This window comes from Arachis ipaensis, chromosome B3 (assembly GCF_059453495.1).
Source record: "Arachis ipaensis isolate K30076 ecotype BB chromosome B3, ASM5945349v1, whole genome shotgun sequence".
Taxonomy (NCBI): Eukaryota; Viridiplantae; Streptophyta; class Magnoliopsida; order Fabales; family Fabaceae; genus Arachis; species Arachis ipaensis.
Window position 1 is genome coordinate 88336380 of NC_142438.1, and position 21854 is coordinate 88358233.

General features: G+C 39.7%; 1 non-coding gene across 1 annotated transcript; it reads right to left on the reverse strand.

The window, feature by feature from the left end:
* Positions 1-1985: 1985 nt before the first annotated feature.
* LOC148571493 (small nucleolar RNA R71) lies at positions 1986-2093 on the reverse strand. The gene has a single exon (XR_015880376.1). It is a non-coding gene; the product is annotated as a small nucleolar RNA R71 (small nucleolar RNA).
* Positions 2094-21854: the final 19761 nt, after the last annotated feature.

The following is a 21854-nucleotide window of genomic DNA, read 5'->3' on the forward strand; positions in this document are numbered from 1 at the left end:
TTGGAGCTTTAGACTAAGAATACAAGATTCCTGGAATTCATATTAAAAAATTTTGAAATCCTTATTTTCTTTTTCCTATATGTTTTTTTCGAAAAAAATATACAAAAATCCAAAAAAATAAAAAAATCATAAAAATAAAAAATATTTCATGTTTCTTGTTTGAGTCTTGAGTCACGTTGAAAGTTTGGTGTCAATTGCATATTCATCTTGCATTTTTCGAAAAATTCATGCATTCATAGTGTTCTTCATGATCTTCAAGTTGTTCTTGGTAAGTCTTCTTGTTTGATCTTGATGTTTTCATGTTTTGTGTCTTTTCTTGTTTTTCATATACATTCTTGCATTCATAATGTCTATACATGAAAAATTTTTAAGTTTGGTGTCTTGCATGTTTTCTTTGCATTAAAAATTTTTCAAAAATAAGTTCTTGATGTTCATCTTGACATTCAAAGTGTTCTTGGTGTTCATCTTGACATTCATAGCATTCTTGCATGTATTCATTATTTTGATCCAAAATTTTCATGCATTGAGTCTTTTTCATGTTTTTCCCTCTCATCATTAAAAATTCAAAAATAAAAAAAAATATCTTTCCCTTTTTCACTCATAAATTTCGAAAATTTGAGTTGACTTTTTCAAAACTTTTTAAAATCTAGTTGTTTTTATGAGTCAAATCAAATTTTCAATTTAAAAATCTTATCTTTTTCAAAATCTTTTTCAAAAATCAAATCTTTTTCATTTTTCTTATTTATTTTTGAAAATTTTAAAAATATTTTCAAAAATTTTTTTCTTATCTTTATCACATAATTTTCAAAAATAACATCATCAATTAATGTTTTGATTCAAAAATTTCAAGTTTGTTACTTACTTGTTAAGAAAGATTCAAACTTTAAGTTCTAGAATCATATTTTGTGATTTCTTGTGAATCAAGTCATTAATTGTGATTTTAAAAATTAAATCTTTTTCAAAACTAGTTTCAATCATATCTTTTCAAAAATATCTTCTTATCTTATCTTTTTCAAAAATTGATTTTAAAATATCCTTTCTAACTTCCTATCTTCTTATCTTTTCAAAATTGATTTTCAAATTTGTTTCAACTAACTAACTAACTTTTTGTTTCTTATCTTTTTCAAAACTACCTAACTAACTCTCTCTCTCTCTCTAATTTTCGAAAATATCTCCCTCTTTTTCAAAAATTCTTTTTAATTAACTAATTATTTTAAATTTTGATTGTAATTTTCGAAAATTACTAACCTTTTTCAAAAACAATTTTCGAAAATCACTAACTCTTTTTCAAAAATAATTTTCGAAAATTCTCTCTCTCTCTCTCTCTGAGTTCAGATTTTCTCTTCTTCTTTTCTTCTACTCTTCCTTTCTTCCACTCACCTAAAGGGAACCTCTATACCTGGGCAAAAAGGATCCCTATTATTATTATTTTTCTGTTCCCTCTTTTTCATATGAGCAGGAGCAAGGACAAGAATATTCTTGTTGAAGCAGATCCAGAACCTGAAAGGACTCTGAAGAAGAAACTAAGAGAAGCTAAATTACAACAAACCAGTAAGCACCTGTCAGGAATTTTCGAACAAGAAGAGGAGATGGCAGCCGAAAATAATAATAATGCAAGGAGGATGCTTGGTGACTTTACTGCACCTTATTCCAATTTACATGGAAGAAGCATCTCCATTCCTGCCATTGGAGTAAACAATTTTGAGCTGAAACCTCAATTAGTTTCTCTGATGCAGCAGAACTGCAAGTTTCATAGACTTCCATCTGAAGATCCTTTTCAGTTTTTAACTGAATTCTTACAGATATGTGATACTGTTAAGACTAATGGAGTAGATCCTGAAGTCTACAGGCTCATGCTTTTCCCTTTTGCTGTAAGAGACAGAGCTAGAGTATGGTTGGACTCTCAACCTAAGGATAGCCTGAACTCTTGGGATAAGCTGGTCAAGGCTTTCTTAGCCAAGTTCTTTCCTCCTCAAAAGCTGAGTAAGCTTAGAGTGGATGTTCAGACCTTCAGATAGAAAGAAGGTGAATCCCTCTATGAAGCTTGGGAGAGATACAAAGGACTGACCAAAAAGTGTCCTTCTGATATGCTTTCAGAATGGACCATCCTGGATATATTCTATGATGGTCTGTCTGAATTAGCTAAGATGTCATTGGACACTTCTGCAGGTGGATCCATTCACCTAAAGAAAATGCCTGCAGAAGCTCAAGAACTCATTGACATGGTTGCTAACAACCAGTTCATGTACACTTCTGAGAGGAATCCTGTGAGTAATGGGACGCCTCAGAAGAAGGGAGTTCTTGAAATTAATACTCTGAATGCCATACTGGCTCAGAACAAAATATTGACTCAGCAAGTCAATATGATTTCTCAGAGTCTGAATGGAATGCAAGCTGCATCCAACAGTACTCAAGAGGCATCTTCTGAAGAAGAAGCTTATGATCCTGAGAACCCTGCAATAGCAGAGGTAAATTGCTTAGGTGAACCTTATGGAAACACCTATAACTCATCATGGAGAAATCACCCAAATCTCTCATGGAAGGATCAACAAAAGCCTCAACAAGGCTTTAATAATGGTGGAAGAAACAGGTTTAGCAATAGCAAGCCTTTTCCATCATCCACTCAGCAACAGACAGAGAACTCTGAACAAAATATTTCTAATTTAGCAAACTTAGTCTCTGATCTATCTAAGGCCACTGTGAGTTTCATAAATGAAACAAGGTCCTCCATTAGAAATTTGGAAGCACAAGTGGGCTAGATGAGTAAAAGGATCACTGAAATCCCTCCTAGTACTCTCCCGAGCAATACAGAAGAAAATCCAAAAGGAGAGTGCAAGGCCATTGAAATGACCATCATGGCCAAAACCACAAAAGAGGAGGAGGACGTGAATCCCAAGGAGGAAGACCTCCTGGGATGTCCAGTGATCAATAAGGAGCTTCCCTCTGAGGAACCAAAGGAATCTGAGACTCATCTAGAGACCATAGAGATTCCATTGAACCTTCTTATGCCATTCATGAGCTCTGATGAGTATTCCTCTTCTGAAGAGAATGAGGATGTTACTGAGGAGCAAGTCACCAAGTACCTTGGTGCAATCATGAAGCTGAATGCCAAATTATTTGGTATTGAGACTTGGGAAGATGAACCTCCCTTGTTCACCAATGAACTGAGTGATCTGGATCAACTGACATTGCCTCAGAAGAAACAGGATCCTGGAAAGTTCTTAATACATTGTACCATAGGCACCATGACCTTTGAGAAGGCTCTATGTGACCTTGGGTCAGGGATAAACCTCATGCCCCTCTCTGTAATAGAGAAACTGGGAATCTATGGGGTACAAGCTGCTAAAATCTCATTAGAGATGGCAGACAATTCAAGAAAACAGGCTTATGGACAAGTAGAGGACGTGTTAGTAAAGGTTGAAGGCCTTTACATCCCTGCTGATTTCATAGTCCTGGATACTAGGAAGAATGATGATGAATCCATCATTCTTGGAAGACCCTACCTAGCCACAGCAAGAGCTGTGATTGATGTTGACAGAGGCGAACTAGTCCTTCAACTGAATGAGGACTCCCTTGAGTTTAAAACTCGAGGTCATCCTTCTGTAAACATGGAGAGGAAGCATAAAAAGCTTCTCTCAAAACAGAGTCAACCAGAGCCCCCACAGTCAAACTCTAAGTTTGGTATTGGGAGGCCACAACCAAACTCTAAGTTTGGTGTTGAACTCCCATATCCAAACTCTAAGTTTGGTGTTGGGAAGTCTCAACAATGCTCTGAACATCTGTGAGGCTCCATGAGAGCCCACTGTCAAGCTATTGACATTAAAGAAGCGCTTATTGGGAGGCAACCCAATTTTTATTTATCAAATTTTATTTTTCTTGTTCTTTCATGTTTTATCAGGTTCATGATCATGTGGAGTCACAAAATAAATATAAAAATTAAAAACGGAATCAAAAACAGCAGAAGAAAAATCACACCCTGGAGGAGGATCTCACTGGCGTCTAAACGCCAGTAAGAAGCATCTGGCTGGTGTTCAACGCCAGAACAGAGCATGGTTCTGGCGCTGAACGCCCAAAATGGGCAGCATCTGGGCGTTTGAACGCCAGAATTGCACCCTGGAGAAGAGCTGGCGCTGAACGCCCAGAACAAGCATGGTTCTGGCGTTCAACGCCAGAAATGGGCAACAAATGGGTGTTCAACGCCCAGAACAAGCACCAATCTGGCGCTGAACGCCCAGAGTTGTGTGCAAGGGCATTTTGCATTCCTAATTTGGTGCAAGGTTGTAAATCCTTGAACACCTCAGGATCTGTGGACCCCACAGGATCCCCACCTACCTCCACTCACTTCTTCTCACCCCTCTTTCACACAATCCTATAAACACTCTTCCCCAAAACTCTTTACCAATCACCTCAATCTGTCTTCCCTATCACCACTTCACCACTCACATCCATCCACTCTTCCCCATAAACCTACCTCATAAACTTCACCTACCTTCAAAATTCAAAATCAATTTCCCACCCAAACCCACCCTATATGGCCGAACCTTACCCCCCTCCATTCCCTATATATAGCCCTCCATTCTTCCTCATTTTCACACAACACAACCCTCTCTTCTCTTCTTGGCCGAATACACCCCTCCCCCCTCTCCTCCATATTTTCTTCTTCTTCTTCATCTATTCTTTCTTCTCTTGCTCGAGGGCAAGCAATATTTTAAGTTTGGTGTGGTAAAAGCATAAGCTTTTTGTTTTTCCATTACCATTGATGGCACCTAAGACCGGAGAATCCTCTAGAAAAGGGAAAGGGAAGACAAAAGCTTCCACCTCCGAGTCATGGGAGATGGAAAGATTCATCTCCAAAGCTCATCAAGACCACTTCTATGATGTTGTGGTCAAGAAGAAGGTGATCCCTGAGGTCCCTTTCAAACTCAAGGGAAATGAGTATCCGAAGATCCGACATGAAATCCAAAGAAGAGGTTGGGAAGTTCTAACAAACCCCATCCAACAAGTCGGCATCCTAATGGTTCAAGTGTTCTATGCCAATGCATGGATCACTAAGAACCATGATCAAAGTAAGAACCCGAATCCAAAGAACTACATTACAATGGTTCGGGGGAAATACTTAGATTTTAGTCCGGAGAATGTAAGGTTGGCGTTTAACTTGCCTATGATGCAAGGAGATGCACGCCCCGACACTAGAAGGGTCAACTTTAATCAAAGGTTGGACCAAGTCCTCATGGACATATGTGTGGAAGAAGCTCAATGGAAGATTGACTCCAAAGGCAAGCCGGTTCAACTAAGAAGACTGGACCTCAAGCCTGTAGCTAGAGGATGGTTAGAGTTTATCCAATGCTCCATCATCCCCACTAGCAACCGATCTGAAGTTACTGTGGATCGGGCCATCATGATTCATAGCATCATGATTGGAGAGAAAGTAGAAGTTCATGAAGTCATCTCCCTTGAACTCTACAAAATAGCCGAAAAGCCCTCTCCTTGGGCAAGGCTAGCTTTTCCTCATCTTATTTGCCATCTATGTTACTCAGTTGGAGCTTTCATAGAAGGAGACATTCCCATTGAGGAAGAGAAGCCCATCACTAAGAAAAGGATGGAGTAAGCAAGAGAGCCCATTCATGGATCTCAAGAGACGCATGAAGCTCATCACCATGAGATCCCGGAGATGCCTCAAATGCATTTTCCTCCACAAAACTATTGGGAGCAAGTCAACACCTCCCTAGGAGAATTAAGTTCCAACATGGGACAATTAAGGGTGGAACATCAAGAGCACTCCATCATCCTTCATGAAATGAGAGAAGATCAAAAAGCAATGAGGGAGGAGCAACAAAGACAAGGAAGAGACATAGAAGAGCTCAAGGACATCATTGGTTCCTCAAGAAGGAAATGCCATCATCACTAAGGTGGACTCATTCCTTGTTCTTACATTCTCTGTTTTTCGTTTTCTATGTTAAGTGCTTATCTAAGTTTGTGTCTTATTACATGATCATTAGTAGTTAGTAACTATGTCTTAAAGTTATGAATGTCCTATGAATCCATCACCTCTCTTAAATAAAAAAATGTTTTAATTCAAAAGAATAAGAAGTACATGAGTTTCGAATTTATCCTTGAACTTAGTTTAATTATATTGATGTGGTGACAATACTTTTTGTTTTCTGAATGAATGCTTGAACAGTGCACATGTCCTTTGAAGTTGTTGTTTAAGAATGTTAAATATGTTGGCTCTTGAAAGAATGATGACAAGGAGACATGTTATTTGATAATCTGAAAAATCATAAAATTAATTCTTGAAGCAAGAAAAAACAGCAAAGAACAAAGCTTGCAGAAAAAAAAAATAGGCGAAAAAAAAATAAAAAGCAAGCAGAAAAAGCCAAAAGCTCTTGAAACCAAGAGGCAAGAGCAAAAAGCCAATAACCCTTAAAACCAAAAGGCAAGGGTAAATAGAAAGGATCCCAAGGCTTTGAGCATCAGTGGATAGGAGGGCCTAAAGGAATAAAATCCTGGCCTAAGCGGCTAAACCAAGCTGTCCCTAACCATGTGCTTGTGGCGTGAAGGTGTCAAGTGAAAACTTGAGACTGAGCGGTTAAAGTCAAGGTCCAAAGCAAAAAAAAAAAGAGTGTGCTTAAGATCCCTGGACACCTCTAATTAGGGACTCTAGCAAAGCTGAGTCACAATCTGGAAAGGTTCACCCAGTTATATGTCTGTGGCATTTATGTATCCGGTGGTAATACTGGAAAACAAAGTGCTTAGGGCCACGGCCAAGACACATAAAATAGCTGTGTTCAAGAATCAACATACTAAACTAGGAGAATTAATAACACTATCTGAACTCTGAGTTCCTATAGATGCCAATCATTCTGAACCTCAATGGATAAAGTGAGATGCCAAAACTATTCAAGAGGCAAAAAGCTACAAGTCCCGCTCATCTGATTGGAGCTATGTTTCATTGATAGTTTGGAATTTATAGTATATTCTCTTCTTTTTATCCTATTTGATTTTCAGTTGCTTGGGGACAAGCAACAATTTAAGTTTGGTGTTGTGATGAGCGGATAATTTATACGCTTTTTGGCATTGTTTTTAGTATGTTTTTAGTAGAATCTAGTTACTTTTAGGGATGTTTTCTTTAGTTTTTATGTTAAATTCACATTTCTGGACTTTACTATGAGTTTGTGTATTTTTCTGTGATTTCAGGTATTTTCTGGCTGAAATTGAGGGACTTGAGCAAAAATCAGATTCAGAGGTTGAAGAAGGACTGCTGATGCTGTTGGATTCTGACCTCCCTGCACTCGAAATGGATTTTCTGGAGCTACAGAACTCAAAATGGCGCGCTTCCAATTGCGTTGGAAAGTATACATCCAGGGCGTTCCAGAAATATATAATAGTCCATACTTTGGCCGAGTTTAGATGACGTAAAAGGGCGTTGAACGCCAGTTTTACGCTGCTGTCTGGAGTTAAATGCCAGAAACACGTCACAAACCAGAGTTGAACGCCAGAAACACGTTACAACCTGGCGTTCAACTCCAGAAAGAGCCTCTGCACGTGGAAACTTCAAGCTCAGCCCAAGCACACACCAAGTGGGCCCCGGAAGTGGATTTATGCATCAATTACTTACTTCTGTAAACCCGAGTAACTAGTTTAGTATAAATAGGACTTTTTACTATTGTATTAGACATCTTTGAATCTTGGGACGTCTGGTTCTTAGATCATGGGGGCTGGCCATTCGGCCATGCCTGAACCTTCCACTTATGTATTTTCAAACAGTAGAGTTTCTGCACTCCATAGATTAAGGTGTGGAGCTCTGCTGTTCCTCATGAATTAATGCAAAGTACTACTGTTTTTCTATTCAATTCAACTTATTCCGCTTCTAAGATATTCATTCGCACTTCAACCTGAATGTGATGAACGTGACAATCATCATCATTCCCTATGAACGCGTGCCTGACAACCACTTCCGTTCTACCTTAGATTGAATGAGTATCTCTTGGATCTCTTAATCAGAATCTTCGTGGTATAAGCTAGATTGATGGCGGCATTCATGAGAGTCCGGAAAGTCTAAACCTTGTCTGTGGTATTCCGAGTAGGACTCTGAGATTGAATGACTGTGACGAATTTCAAACTCGCGAGTGCTGGGCGTAGTGACAGACGCAAAAGGAGGGTGAATCCTATTCCAGTGTGATCGAGAACCTCAGATGATTAGCCATGCTGTGACAGAGCATTTGGACCATTTTCACAAGAGGATGGAATGCAGCCATTGACAAGGGTGATGCCTCCAGACGATTAGCCATGCAGTGACAGCGCATCGGACCATTTTCCAGAGAGGATAAAAAGTAGCCATTGACAACGGTGATGTCCTTACATAAAGCCAGCCATGGAAAGGAGTAGGATTGATTGGACGAAGACAGCAGGAAAGCAGAGGTTTAGAGGAACGAAAGCATCTCTATGCGCTTATCTGAAATTCTCACCAATGATTTACATAAGTATTTCTATCCTTATTTCATTATTTATTTTCGAAAACTCCATAACTATTTTATATCCGCCTGACTGAGATCTACAAGGTGACCATAGCTTGCTTCATACCAACAATCTCCGTGGGATCGACCCTTACTCACGTAAGGTTTATTACTTGGACGACCCGGTGCACTTGCTGGTTAGTTGTATCGAAGTTGTGAATGAAAAACAATTTATTAAGACGTGTGCACAGAGTTTTTTTGGTGCCGTTGCCTAAGATCACAATTTCGTGCACCATCTTCCTCACTAGGATTCACGTCTTCCTCCTCCCTTGTAGGTTCGGCCATGATGGTCAAGTCAATGGCCTTGCACTCTCTCTTTGGATTTTCTTCTATATTGCTTGGGAGAGTACTAGGAGGAGTTTCAGTGACCCTTATACTCAGCTGGCCCACTTGTGCCTCCAAATTTCAAATGGAGGACTGAAGAACTGAAGATTGATGGTTTAGAAGTTATAGTAAACTCTCGTTGCAAGTATAGTTACTAAACCAAGCAATCAACCTTTCTTACAAACGTTTTGGTTGTCATAAGTAACAAACCCCTTTAAAATTGATAACCGAGTATTTAAACCTCGGGTCATCTTCTCAAGGAACTGCAAGAAAGTATGTTCTTATTATTGGTTTGGAGTCTTGTAAATTGGGGGTTTTGAAAGTAAGAAACTAGTATGTTAAATGATAAGAAAAATAAAATAGATATAATAAAATAAACTCTTGGCAAGGTATTAGAACTGGAAGTCCTATCCTAGTTATTCTTATCAATTGTGATGAGAATTGGATTTTTCTCCCACCTTGTTAACCTCTAACTATGAAGGTAAGTTAAGTAGATGAATTAATTTTGATTCCTCAGGTCCTAGTCTTTCCTTGGGAAAGGCTAGAGTTATTGGAACTCAAATTAATTCTTGAAGAATTCCAATGTTCAATCAACAATGAGTTTGATAACTCAAGAGTCTCCAATGACTCCACCAAAGCCAAAAGGGAAAATTCTAAATTAAATTAAAAGCATTCATAGATGGAATAAAACAATCATAAACTGAAATACCTCAAACATTATTAATCAAGAAAATCATATGTAACATGAAAGAGTTCATAAATTAAATTGGAAAATTAAATAAAAGAAACATTCAACCTGTGATTGAAGTTGTAAGTTGAAATAATAAAGTTGAAATCCTAATTCCTTTAAGAGGAATCCTAATCCTAAGAGAGAGGAGAGAACCTCTCTCTCTAAAAACTACATCTAAATCATAAAATTATGTATTGTGAGCTTATTATTATGAATGAATGGATTCCCCCACTTTATAGCCTCTAATCTGTATTTTCTGGGCCGAAAACTGGTCGAAAATAGCCGAGAAATCGCTGGAGAAGAAATCTGCCACGCTGATTTCCGTCACTGCGACGCGTCCACATGGAGTGCACGTTCGTGTCACCTAGCGTCATGGCAACTATGGCATATTATATATCAAATCGAAGCCCCGGATGTTTGCTTTCCAACGAAACTAGAACCGTGTAATTTGGACCTCTGTAGCTAAAGTTATAGCCGTTTGAGTGCGAAGAGGTCAGGCTGGAAAGCTTAGCAATTTCTCCAACTTCTTTTATCCCTTCCACTTTTGCATGCTTCCTTTCCATCCTCTGAGCCATTCCTGCCCTGTAATCTCTGAAATCACTTAACACACATATCAAGGTATCTAATGGTAATAAGAGAGGATTAAATATAGGGAACTTAAGGCCAAAGAAGCATGTTTTCAATCAAAGCACATAATTAGGAAGGCAAATGTAAAACCATGCAAATAGTATGAATAAGTAGGTAAAGAGTTGATAAAAACCACTCAATTGAGCACAAGATAAACCATAAAATAGTGGTTTATCAAGGACCTTGTTTCATTCATGAAACTCGCAGTGGCCTTAGATAGATCAGAGACTATATTTGCTAAGCTAGATGGGTTCTGCTCAGAATTCTCTGTCTGTTGCTGAGTGGATGATGGAAAAGGTTTGCTATTGCTAAACCTGTTTCTTCCACCATTATTAAAGCCTTGTTGAGGCTTTTCTTGATCCTTCCATGAGAAATTTGGATGATTTCTCCATGAGAGATTATATGTGTTTCCATAGGGTTCACCCATGTAATTCACCTCTGCTATTGCAGGGTTCTCAGGATCATAAGCTTCTTCTTCAGAAGATGGCTCTATAGTACTGTTGGATGATTCCTTCAATCCATTCAGACTCTGAGAGATCATATTGACTTGCTGAGTCAATATTTTATTCTGAGCCAATATGGCATTCAGAGTATCAATTTCAAGAACTCCCTTCCTCTGAGGCGTCCCATTACTCACAGGATTCCTTTCAGAAGTGTACATGAACTGGTTATTTGCAACCATGTCAATGAGTTCCTGAGCTTCTACAGGCATTTTCTTTAGGTGAATGGATCCACCTGCAGAATGGTCCAGTGACATCTTTGATAGTTCAGACAGACCATCATAGAATATATCCAGGATGGTCCATTCTAAAAGCATGTCAGAAGAACACTTTTTGGTCAGTTCCTTGTATCTCTCCCAAGCTTCATAGAGGGATTCACCTTCTTTCTGTTTGAAGGTTTGAACATTGATGAGCGGATATTTTATACGCTTTTTGGGGTTAATTTCATATAGTTTTAAGTATGTTCTAGTTAGTTTTTAGTCTATTTTCATTAGTTTTTAGGAAAAATTCATATTTCTGGACTTTACTATGAGTTGTGTGTTTTTCTGTAATTTTAGATATTTTTCTGACTGAAATTGAAGGAGCTGAGCAAAAATCTGATTCAGGCTGAAAAAGGACTGCTGATGCTGTTGGATTCTGACCTCCCTGCACTCAAAGTGGATTTTCTGGAGCTACAGAACTCGAAATGGCATGCTTCCAATTGCGTTGGAAAGTAGACATCCAGGGCTTTCCAGAAATATATAATAGTCCATACTTTGCACAAGAATAGACGACGTAAACTGGCGTTCAACGCCAGTCCTCTGCCCAATTCTGGCGTCCAGCGCCAGAAAAGGATCAAAAGCTGGAGTTGAACGCCCAAAATGGCATAAAAACTGGCGTTCAACTCCACAAATGGCCTCTGCACGTGAATTACTTAAGTCTCAGCCCAACACACACCAAGTGGGCCCCAAAAGTGGATCTCTGCATCATCCATCATAGTTTACTCATTTTTTGTAAACCTAGGCTACTAGTTTAGTATTTAAACAACTTTTAGAGACTTATTTTGGATCTCATGACATTTTAGATCAAAACTTTGTATTCTCTGACGGCATGAGTCTCTAAACCCCATTGTTGGGGGTGAGGAGCTCTGCTGTGTCTCGATGAATTAATGCAAGTATTTCTGTTTTCCATTCAAACACGCTTGTTCCTATCTAAGATGTTCATTCGCGCTTAACTGTGATGAAGGTGATGATCCGTGACATTCATCACCTTCCTCAAACCATGAACATGTGCCTGACAACCACCTCCATTCTATATCCGATTGAATGAGTATCTCTTAGATTCTTTAATCAGAATCTCCGTGGTATAAGCTAGAACTGATGGCGGCATTCATGAGAATTCGGAAAGTCTAAACCTTGTCTATGGTATTCCGAGTAGGATTCAAGGATTGAATGACTGTGACGAGCTTCAAACTCCTGAAGGCTGGGCATTGGTGACAAACGCAAAAGGATAGTAAATCCTATTCCAACCGGATCGAGAACCAACCGGTGATTAGCCGTGCTGTGACAGAGCGCGTGAGCGTAGTTTTCACTGGAAGGATGGAAGGTAGCCATTGACAACGGTGATCCACCAATACACAGCTTGCCATAGGAGGACGTGCGTGCGTGAACAAGACAGAGGAAAGCAGAGATTCAGAAGACAAAGCATCTCCAAAACTCCAACATATTCTCCATTACTGCAAACAAGTAACCTTTAATCCATGCTCTCTTGTTTATTTGCAATTCAACTGATAAACATAATTGACTTCCTAACTAAGATTTACAGGATAACCATGGATTGCTTCAAACCAACAATCTCCGTGGGATTCGACCCTTACTCACGTAAGGTTTTACTTGGACGACCCAGTGCACTTGCTGGATAGTGGTACGAGTTGTGAAAAGTGTGATTCACAATTTGTGCACCAAGTTTTTGGCGCCGTTGCCGGGGATTGTTCGTGTTTGAACAACTGACGGATTATTTTGTTACTTAGATTAGGAAAAATTTCTTTTTTTGTTTAGAGTCTCTTATTATTGTCGTGTTAAAATTTTAGAATCCTTATTTTCTTTTTAAAAATAGTTTTCAAAAATAATTTCTCTATTAGATCCTGTGCCAAACTTTAAGTTTGGTGTTCTTTCTTCGTGTTCTTGAGTTTTCCTTGTGACTTGATCTTAAAATTTTTAAGTTTGGTGTTCCTTGGTGTTTTCCCTCCAAAATTTTCGAAAATAGGGAGCATTAGATCTAAAAATTTTGGTGTTCCTTGTGCTATCTTATTGTTTTTCTCTTTCCCCTTAAAAATCAAAAATATCTTTTCTCTCTTTTTTTAAAAACAAATTTTCGAAATATATTTCTAAAATTCATATTTTTTATTTCAAAATTTAAAACTTTTTTTTTTCAAAATCATCATATCCTTTTCAAAACTTCCTAACCACTTTCTCTCTCCTTAGTTTTTCGAAAATCTTCACTCAATTTTTATTTATTCTATTTTAATTTATTTCATTTTCGAAATAAATATATAAATAAATAAATAAAAATATTTTTCCTATTTTACATCATCTCCCTTTCTCCATCATGGATCTAAGTGAAAATGAACAGTCCAGGAGGACTCTGGGGTCATATTCAAACCCCTCTACTGCTTCATATGGGAGTAGTATCTGCATACCCTCCATTGGAGTCAGTAGCTTTGAGTTGAATCCTCAGCTCATTATCATGGTGCAGCAAAGCTGCCAGTATTCCAGTCTTCCACAGGAAGAACCTACAGAGTTTCTGGCACAATTTTTACAAATTGCTGACACAGTACATGATAAAGAAATAGATCAGGATGTCTACAGACTATTACTGTTTCCATTTGCTGTAAAAGATCAAGCTAAGAGGTGGTTGAATAACCAACCTAAGGCCAGCATAAAGACATGGAAACAGCTGACAGAAAAATTCCTGAATCAGTACTTTCCCCCAAAACGGATGACCCAGCTAAGGCTGGACATCCAAGGCTTTAAACAAGGAGATGATGAATCTCTTTATGATGCCTGGGAGAGATACAGAGAGATGCTACGAAAATACCCCTCTGAAATGTTTTCAGAGTGGGTTCAGTTAGACATCTTCTATTATGGGCTTGCAGAAGGAGCTCAGATGTCTCTTGATTACTCGGCTGGTGGATCTATCCACATGAGAAATACAATTGAAGAGGCTCAAGAGCTCATTGATACAGTTGCCAGGAATCAGCATCTGTACCTAAGCAGCAACCCTTCCATGAATGAAGAGGTTAAAACAGTAACTGCTGAACTCAGTCCTGTAAAACAAGCTGCTGAATTCAATCAGCAATTGGAGTTTCTAACAAAGCAGCTAGCCGAATTTAAAGACAGGTTACAAGAGACAAGGATGGCTAATATACATATGGACGAACATTTCAAGCAAACAAAGCAGCAGCTGTCAAAGCAAATAGCAGAGGAATGCCAAGCAGTTCAACTAAGAAGTGGGAAAACATTAAATACCCCACCTCAAGGCAGCAAAAAGCTAAGAAATGAGCAAACCACCCAAAATTCACCTGAGGACAGTAAGAGCCCAGGGAAAAATAATTCTGGCGCTAAAACGCCAGAAAATTGGTGGAAGGCTGGTGCTGAACACCCAGACCATGGCCAAAACTGGCGTTCAACGCTAGAAATACAGCAGGACTGGCGTTCAATGCCAGAAATGGGCAAGGATCTGGCGTTGAACGCCTAAAATGGGCAGGATCTGGCGCTGAACGCCCAGAAAGAGCACAGTTCTGGCGTTCAGACGCCAGGAGCAGACAAGGAGCTGGCGTCCAGTTTCACTCCAGCTTCTAACTCTGGCACTCAAGTGCCAGTGAGGGATCAGACACACACAAATGCTGATAACAACCCCTCTAAAAAGGCTTCTTCAACCACTTCTGTAGGCAATAAACCTGCAGCAACTAAGGTTGAAGAATATAAAGCCAAGATACCTTATCCTCAAAAACTCCGGAAAGAGGAGCAGGATAAGCAATTTGCTCGCTTTGCAGATTACCTCAGGACTCTTGAAATAAAGATTCCATTTGGAGAAGCACTTGAGCAAATACCTTCTTATGCCAAGTTCATGAAAGAGATCTTGAGTCATAAGAAGGATTGGAGAGAAACAGAAAGAGTTCTCCTCACTGAAGAATGCAGTGCAGTCATTCTGAAGAGCTTTCCTGAAAAGCTTAAAGACCCTGGGAGCTTTCTGATACCATGCATATTAGAAGATAATTGCACCAAGACAGCTTTATGCGATCTTGGGGCAAGCATCAACCAAATACCTGCATCCACTATCAGGAAGCTTGGCTTAACTGAAGAAGTTAAACCTACCCGGATATGTCTCCAACTTGCTGATGGTTCCACTAAATACCCATCAGGCGTGATTGAGGACATGATTGTCAGAGTTGGGCCATTCGCCTTTCCCACTGACTTTGTTGTGCTGGAAATGGAGGAGCACAAGAGTGCTACTCTCATTCTAGGAAGACCCTTCCTAGCAACTGGACAATCCCTCATTGACGCCCAACAGGGGGAAATAACCCTGAGAGTCAACGATGATGAGTTCAAGTTGAACGCTGTCAAAGCCATGCAGCATCCAGACACATCAACAGACTGCATGAAAGTTGATCTTATTGACTCTTTGGTAGAAGAGATCAACATGGCTGAGAGTCTCGAATCAGAGTTGGAAGACATTTTTAATGATGTTCAACCTGATTTGGAGGATTCAGGGGACATGAAAGAGCCTCTGAACTTTCTTCTGAAAGAGGAAAAACCTCCTAAACCCGAGCTCAAGCCACTACTACCATCCTTGAAATATGTATTTCTAGGAGAAGGTGACACTCTTCCAGTGATCATAAGCTCTGCTTTAAATTCACAGGAAGAGGAAGCACTTATTCAAGTGCTAAGGACACACAAGACAGCTCTTGGGTGGTCCATAGGTGACCTTAAGGGCATAAGCCCAGCTAGATGCATGCACAAAATCCTATTGGAGGATAATGCCAAACCAGTGGTTCAACCATAGAGGCGGCTAAATCCAGCCATGAAGGAAGTGGTGCAGAAAGAGGTCACCAAGTTACTAGAGGCTGGGATTATTTATCCTATTTCTGATAGCCCCTGGGTGAGCCCTGTTCAAGTCGTCCCAAAAAAGGGAGGCATGACAGTGATTCATAATGAAAAAAATGAACTGGTTCCTACAAAAACAGTTACGGGGTGGCGCATGTGTATTGACTACAGAAGGCTCAATACAGCCACCAGAAAGGATCATTTTCCTTTACCATTCATAGACCAGATGCTAGAAAGACTAGCAGGTCATGATTATTACTGCTTTTTGGATGGCTACTCAGGTTATAACCAGATTGCAGTAGATCCCCAGGATCAAGAGAAAACAACATTCACATGTCCATCCGGAGTGTTTGCTTATAGAAGGATGCCATTTGGGCTATGTAATGTGCCTGCAACCTTCCAGAGATGCATGCTCTCTATTTTCTCTGACATGGTGGAAAAATTTCTAGAAGTCTTCATGGATGACTTCTCAGTATATGGAGACTCATTCAGCTCCTGTCTTGAGCACCTGAAACTTGTTCTAAAAAGATGCCAAGAAACCAACCTAGTTTTAAACTGGGAAAAGTGTCACTTCATGGTGACTGAAGGAATTGTTCTTGGGCATAAAATCTCAAACAAGGGAATAGAGGTGGATCAAGCAAAAATAGAGGTAATTGAAAAATTACCACCACCTGCCAATGTTAAGGCAATCAGAAGCTTTCTGGGGCATGCAGGATTCTATAGGAGGTTTATAAAGGATTTTTCAAAAATCGCAAAACCTCTAAGCAATCTGCTAGCTGCTGACACGCCATTTGTGTTTGACACAAAGTGCCTGCAGGCGTTTGAAACGCTGAAAGCTAAGCTGGTCACAGCACCAGTCATTTCTGCACCAGACTGGACATTACCATTTGAGCTAATGTGTGATGCCAGTGTTCATGCCATTGGTGCAGTATTGGGACAGAGGCATGACAAGCTTCTGCATGTCATTTATTATGCCAGTCGCGTTCTAAATGATGCCCAGAAAAATTACACAACCACAGAAAAAGAACTACTTGCAGTGGTTTACGCCATTGACAAGTTCAGATCATACTTAGTAGGATCAAAAGTGATTGTGTATACTGACCATGCTGCTCTTAAATATCTACTCACAAAGTAGGATTCAAAACCCAGGCTCATCAGATGGGTATTGCTTCTGCAAGAGTTTGATATAGAAATAAGAGACAGAAAAGGGACAGAGAACCAAGTGGCTGATCATCTGTCCCGGATAGAGCCATTGGAAGGGACGTCCCTCCCTTCTCTTGAGATCTCTGAGACGTTTCCTGATGAGCATTTATTCGCCATTCAGGAAGCACCATGGTTTGCCGATATTGCAAACTATAAAGCTGCAAGGTTCATACCCAAGGAGTACAACAGGATACAAAAGAAGAAATTAATTACTGATGCAAAGTACTACTTGTGGGATGAACCTTATCTCTTTAAGAGATGTGCAGATGGAATTATCCGTAGGTGTGTGCCTAGAGAAGAAGCACAGAGGATCCTGTGGCATTGCCACGGATCTCAATATGGAGGCCATTTCGGAGGTGAGCGAACAGCCACCAAGGTCCTCCAATGTGGCTTCTATTGGCCCACACTCTATAAAGATTCCCGAGAGTTTATACGTAATTGTGACAGTTGCCAAAGAGCTGGTAACCTGCCTCATTGTTACGCCATGCCTCAACAAGGAATCTTAGAAATTGAGTTGTTTGACGTATGGGGAATTGACTTCATGGGACCTTTCCCACCATCATACTCAAACACTTATATTTTGGTGGCAGTTGACTATGTATCAAAATGGGTTGAGGCTATTGCCACACCCACCAATGATACTAAAACAGTGCTGAAGTTCCTCGAGAAACATATCTTTAGCAGGTTTGGTGTCCCTAGAGTACTAATCAGTGATGGGGGCACTCACTTCTGCAATAAACAGCTTTACTCTGCCATGGTTCGGTATGGAATTCGCCACAAGGTGGCCACTCCATATCATCCACAAACCAATGGGCAAGCTGAAATCTCTAACAGAGAATTAAAGAGAATCCTGGAACGGATAGTAAATACCCATAGAAAGGATTGGGCACGGAGCCTGGATGATGCTCTGTGGGCTTACAGGACAGCATTCAAGACCCCCATAGGGACATCTCCATACCAACTCGTGTATGGTAAGGCATGTCACCTGCCCGTGGAACTGGAACATAAGGCCTACTGGGCAACCAGATTCCTAAACTTTGATGCCAAATTAGTAGGAGAAAAACGATTGCTCCAGCTAAATGAGCTAGAGGAATTCAGATTCACAGCTTTCGAAAATGCCAAGCTTTATAAAGAAAAATAAAAAAAGTGGCATGACAGAAAGCTGTCATCTAGAATCTTTGAACCAGGACAGAAGGTCCTATTGTTTAACTCTAGACTCAGGCTATTCCCCGGGAAACTGAAATCCCGGTGGAGGGGACCATACGTGATTTCAAGTGTGTCACCATATGGTTATGTGGAGCTTCAAGATATTGATTCTGATAAGAAGTTCATTGTCAATGGACAGAGAATCAAGCATTATCTTGAAGGCAACATTGAGTAAGAATGCTCAAGGCTGAAGCTAGATTAAAAGCTCAGCAAGGTCCAGCTAAAGACAATAAAGAAGCGCTTGCTGGGAGGCAACCCAGCCATGGGGCAACAATCCTCTAAGCATTTTTGCCCTATTTCTATTTTTATTTTTTATTTGTTTATATAGAGTTCATTGATAACAAGGTAAATAATCATTTACAGAAGACCTCGGCACACAAAACAGAGAAAAAGATCTCACTGGCAAGAAAACGCCAGTGATGGTAGCAGCTGGGCGTTCAACGCCAGAAAGGGGCACCCACTGGGCATTGAACGCCAGTAATGGCAGCAGCTGGGCATTGAACGCCCAGGAGAGCAGCATTTGGGCGCTGAACGCCCAAAACAGGCAGTGTTTGGGCGTTCAAATGCCAGGACAGCAGGGAGGAGCCAAATTCATTTTTCCATACGTATTTCCATTTTAATTTCAAATTTTATGTTTCAATGCATGATTTTTACATAAACATGTTAAGAACCCTGATTTCTAAAATCCTTAATTTCTAAAAATCCCTCTTTCCAAATTCAATCCAAACTCTTTTCAAAACTTTTCTGAAAACAAATCTATCTTTTTCACTCAAAAATCTTTTCAACTAATCCATATCTTTTTCAAATCTCCATATTATCTTTTTCAAAATTCAGATTTATCTTTTTCAAAAATCTATCATATCTTTTCAAAATTAAACTATATCTTCTATCTTATCTTTTTCAACTTAATCTTCTTATCTTATCTTTTCCAAATTTTCGAAAAAACCCACCCCCCATCCCTTTAAATTTGGGTTCGGCCTCCCCCCTCCTCCATCAACAATTGCACCTAGCTCTCCTTCTATCCCTCTCCTTTCTTTTCTTTTGCTTGAGGACAAGCAACAGTTTAAGTTTGGTGTGTTTATCCGAGATCACTAAGATCATGGCTCCTAAAGGAAAACAACCCACTCCAAGAGGCAAGAAAGAGAGCGTTCCAAAACCACTTTGGAATCAAGGGAAGTTCTTATCTAAAGAACATTCAGACCATTATCTTAAAGTAATGGGTCTGAGATCAGTGATCCCGGAAGTTAGATTCGATCTGAAAGAAGATGAATATCCGGAGATCCAGGAGCAAATTCGAATCAGGAACTGGGAAGTCCTAGCTAATCCTAAAACGAAAGTGGGAAGGAACATGGTCCAGGAGTTCTATGCTAATATGTGGCAGACTGACAAGCAAAAACTATCTAGAACTGCCTTCTATGAATTTCGGACCATGGTCAGAGGGAAGATTGTTCATACTACCCCTGACAAGATCAGAGAGATCTTAAAGCTACCTCAGCTAAAGGATGATCCAGACTCCTTTAACAGGAGGATGATGAGAGCAGACATTGACCTGGATAAGATTCTAGAGGACATATGTATCCCTGGAGCCAGGTGGACCACCAACACAAAGGGTGTCCCAAATCAACTCAAGAGAGAGGATCTCAAACCAGTCGCCAGAGGATGGCTGGACTTCATTGGGCGTTCTCTGTTGCCTACTAGCAACCATTCTGAAGTCACAGTTAAAAGAGCAGTGATGATCCATTGCATCATGATGGGAAAGGAAGTTGAGGTTCATCAGCTGATTTCAACTGAACTCTACAAGATTGCTAACAAAAATTCAAAAGAGGCCAGGTTGGCTTATCCAAACGTGATTTCTCTGCTCTGCAAGGACGCTGGAGTAAGGATGGGAATAACTGAGTATATCCTAATTGAAAAGCCAATCACCAAAGCATCAATGGAAAAACAACAAGTACAGGAGGATCCAATCAAGAAGAGAGCACAGGAATTCCTCCCAGAGATCCCTCAAGCTGAATATTGAGAGTATCTTGAGACGTCCGTTACCAAGATACGGGAAGCTATGGAGCAAATAATAAAAGAACAGAAGGAACACAGTCAAATGCTGACCTATATGTTTAAAGAACAAGAGGAGCAAGGGCGTGACTTAAGGGAATTGAAGCGCCAAAAGTCTTCTCTTGTAGGACCAAGCACCCCAAGGATCAGAGGAACCCCCGTTCCCCCAGAATAAAGGTTGTTAATTTCCAATTTCTGCCTTAACTCTGTGACAGTGTCCTTATAGAAGTTTATCTTAGGAGTCATATAGTAGTAATTAGTATCTATTTTGATTTTATCTCCAATTAAGCTATAGTTTATTTTTCTCATCATCAGCAAACATGAATAAAGTAGTAGATCTTTTGAATAAGAGGCAATAAAATTTCGAGTTTTAATAAGAGAAATTCTAATTAGTTAAATGTGGTGGCAATGCTTTCTGTCTTCTGAATGAATGCTTGAACAGTGCATATGTCTTTTGAATTTGTTGCTTAAGACTGTTAAATATGTTGGCTCTTGAAAGAATGATGAACATGAGACATGTTATTGATAATCTGAAAAATCATAAAAATGATTCTTGAAGCAAGAAAAAGCAGCAAAGAACAAAGCTTGCAGAAAAAAAAAGCGAAAAAAATATAGAAAGAAAAAGAAAAAGCAAGCAGAAAGAGCCAATAGCCCTTAAAACCAAAAGGCAAGGGTAATGAAAAGGATCCCAAGGCTTTGAGCATCAGTGGATAGGGGGGCCACGAAGGAATAAAATCCTGGCCTAAGCGGCTAAACCAAGCTGTCCCTAACCTTGTGCTTGTGGCGTGAAGGTGTCAAGTGAAAACTTGAGACTGAGCGGTTAAAGTCAAGGTCCAAGCAAAAAGAAGAGTGTGCTTAAGAACCCTGGACACCTCTAACTGGGGACTTGAGCAAAGCTGAGTCACAATCTGAAAAGGTTCACCCAATTATGTGTCTGTGGCATTTATGTATCCGGTGGTAATACTGGAAAACAAAGTGCTTAGGGCCACGGCCAAGACTCATAAAGAAGCTGTGTTCAAGAATCATCACGCTGAACTAAGAGAATCAATAACACTATCTGAATTCTGAGTTCCTATAGATGCCAATCACTCTGAGCTTCAATGGATAAAGTGAGATGCCAAAACTGTTGAGAAGCAAAAAGCTACTAGTCCCGCTCATCTAATTAGAATTTGAGCTTCAATCAAAAACTCTGAGATATTATTGCTTCTCAACCTATTAGTCTTCTATTTTATTTGTCTAGTTGCTTGAGGACAAGCAACAGTTTAAGTTTGGTGTTGTGATGAGCGGATATTTTATACGCTTTTTGGGGTTAATTTCATATAGTTTTGAGTATGTTCTAGTTAGTTTTTAGTCTATTTTCATTAGTTTTTAGGAAAAATTCAGATTTCTGGACTTTACTATGAGTTGTGTGTTTTTCTGTAATTTCAGGTATTTTTCTGACTGAAATTGAAGGAGCTGAGCAAAAATCTGATTCAGGCTGAAAAAGGACAGCTGATGCTGTTGGATTCTGACCTCCCTGCACTCAAAGTGGATTTTCTGGAGCTACAGAACTCGGAATGGCATGCTTTCAATTGAGTTAGAAAGTAGACATCCAGGGCTTTTCAGCAATATATAA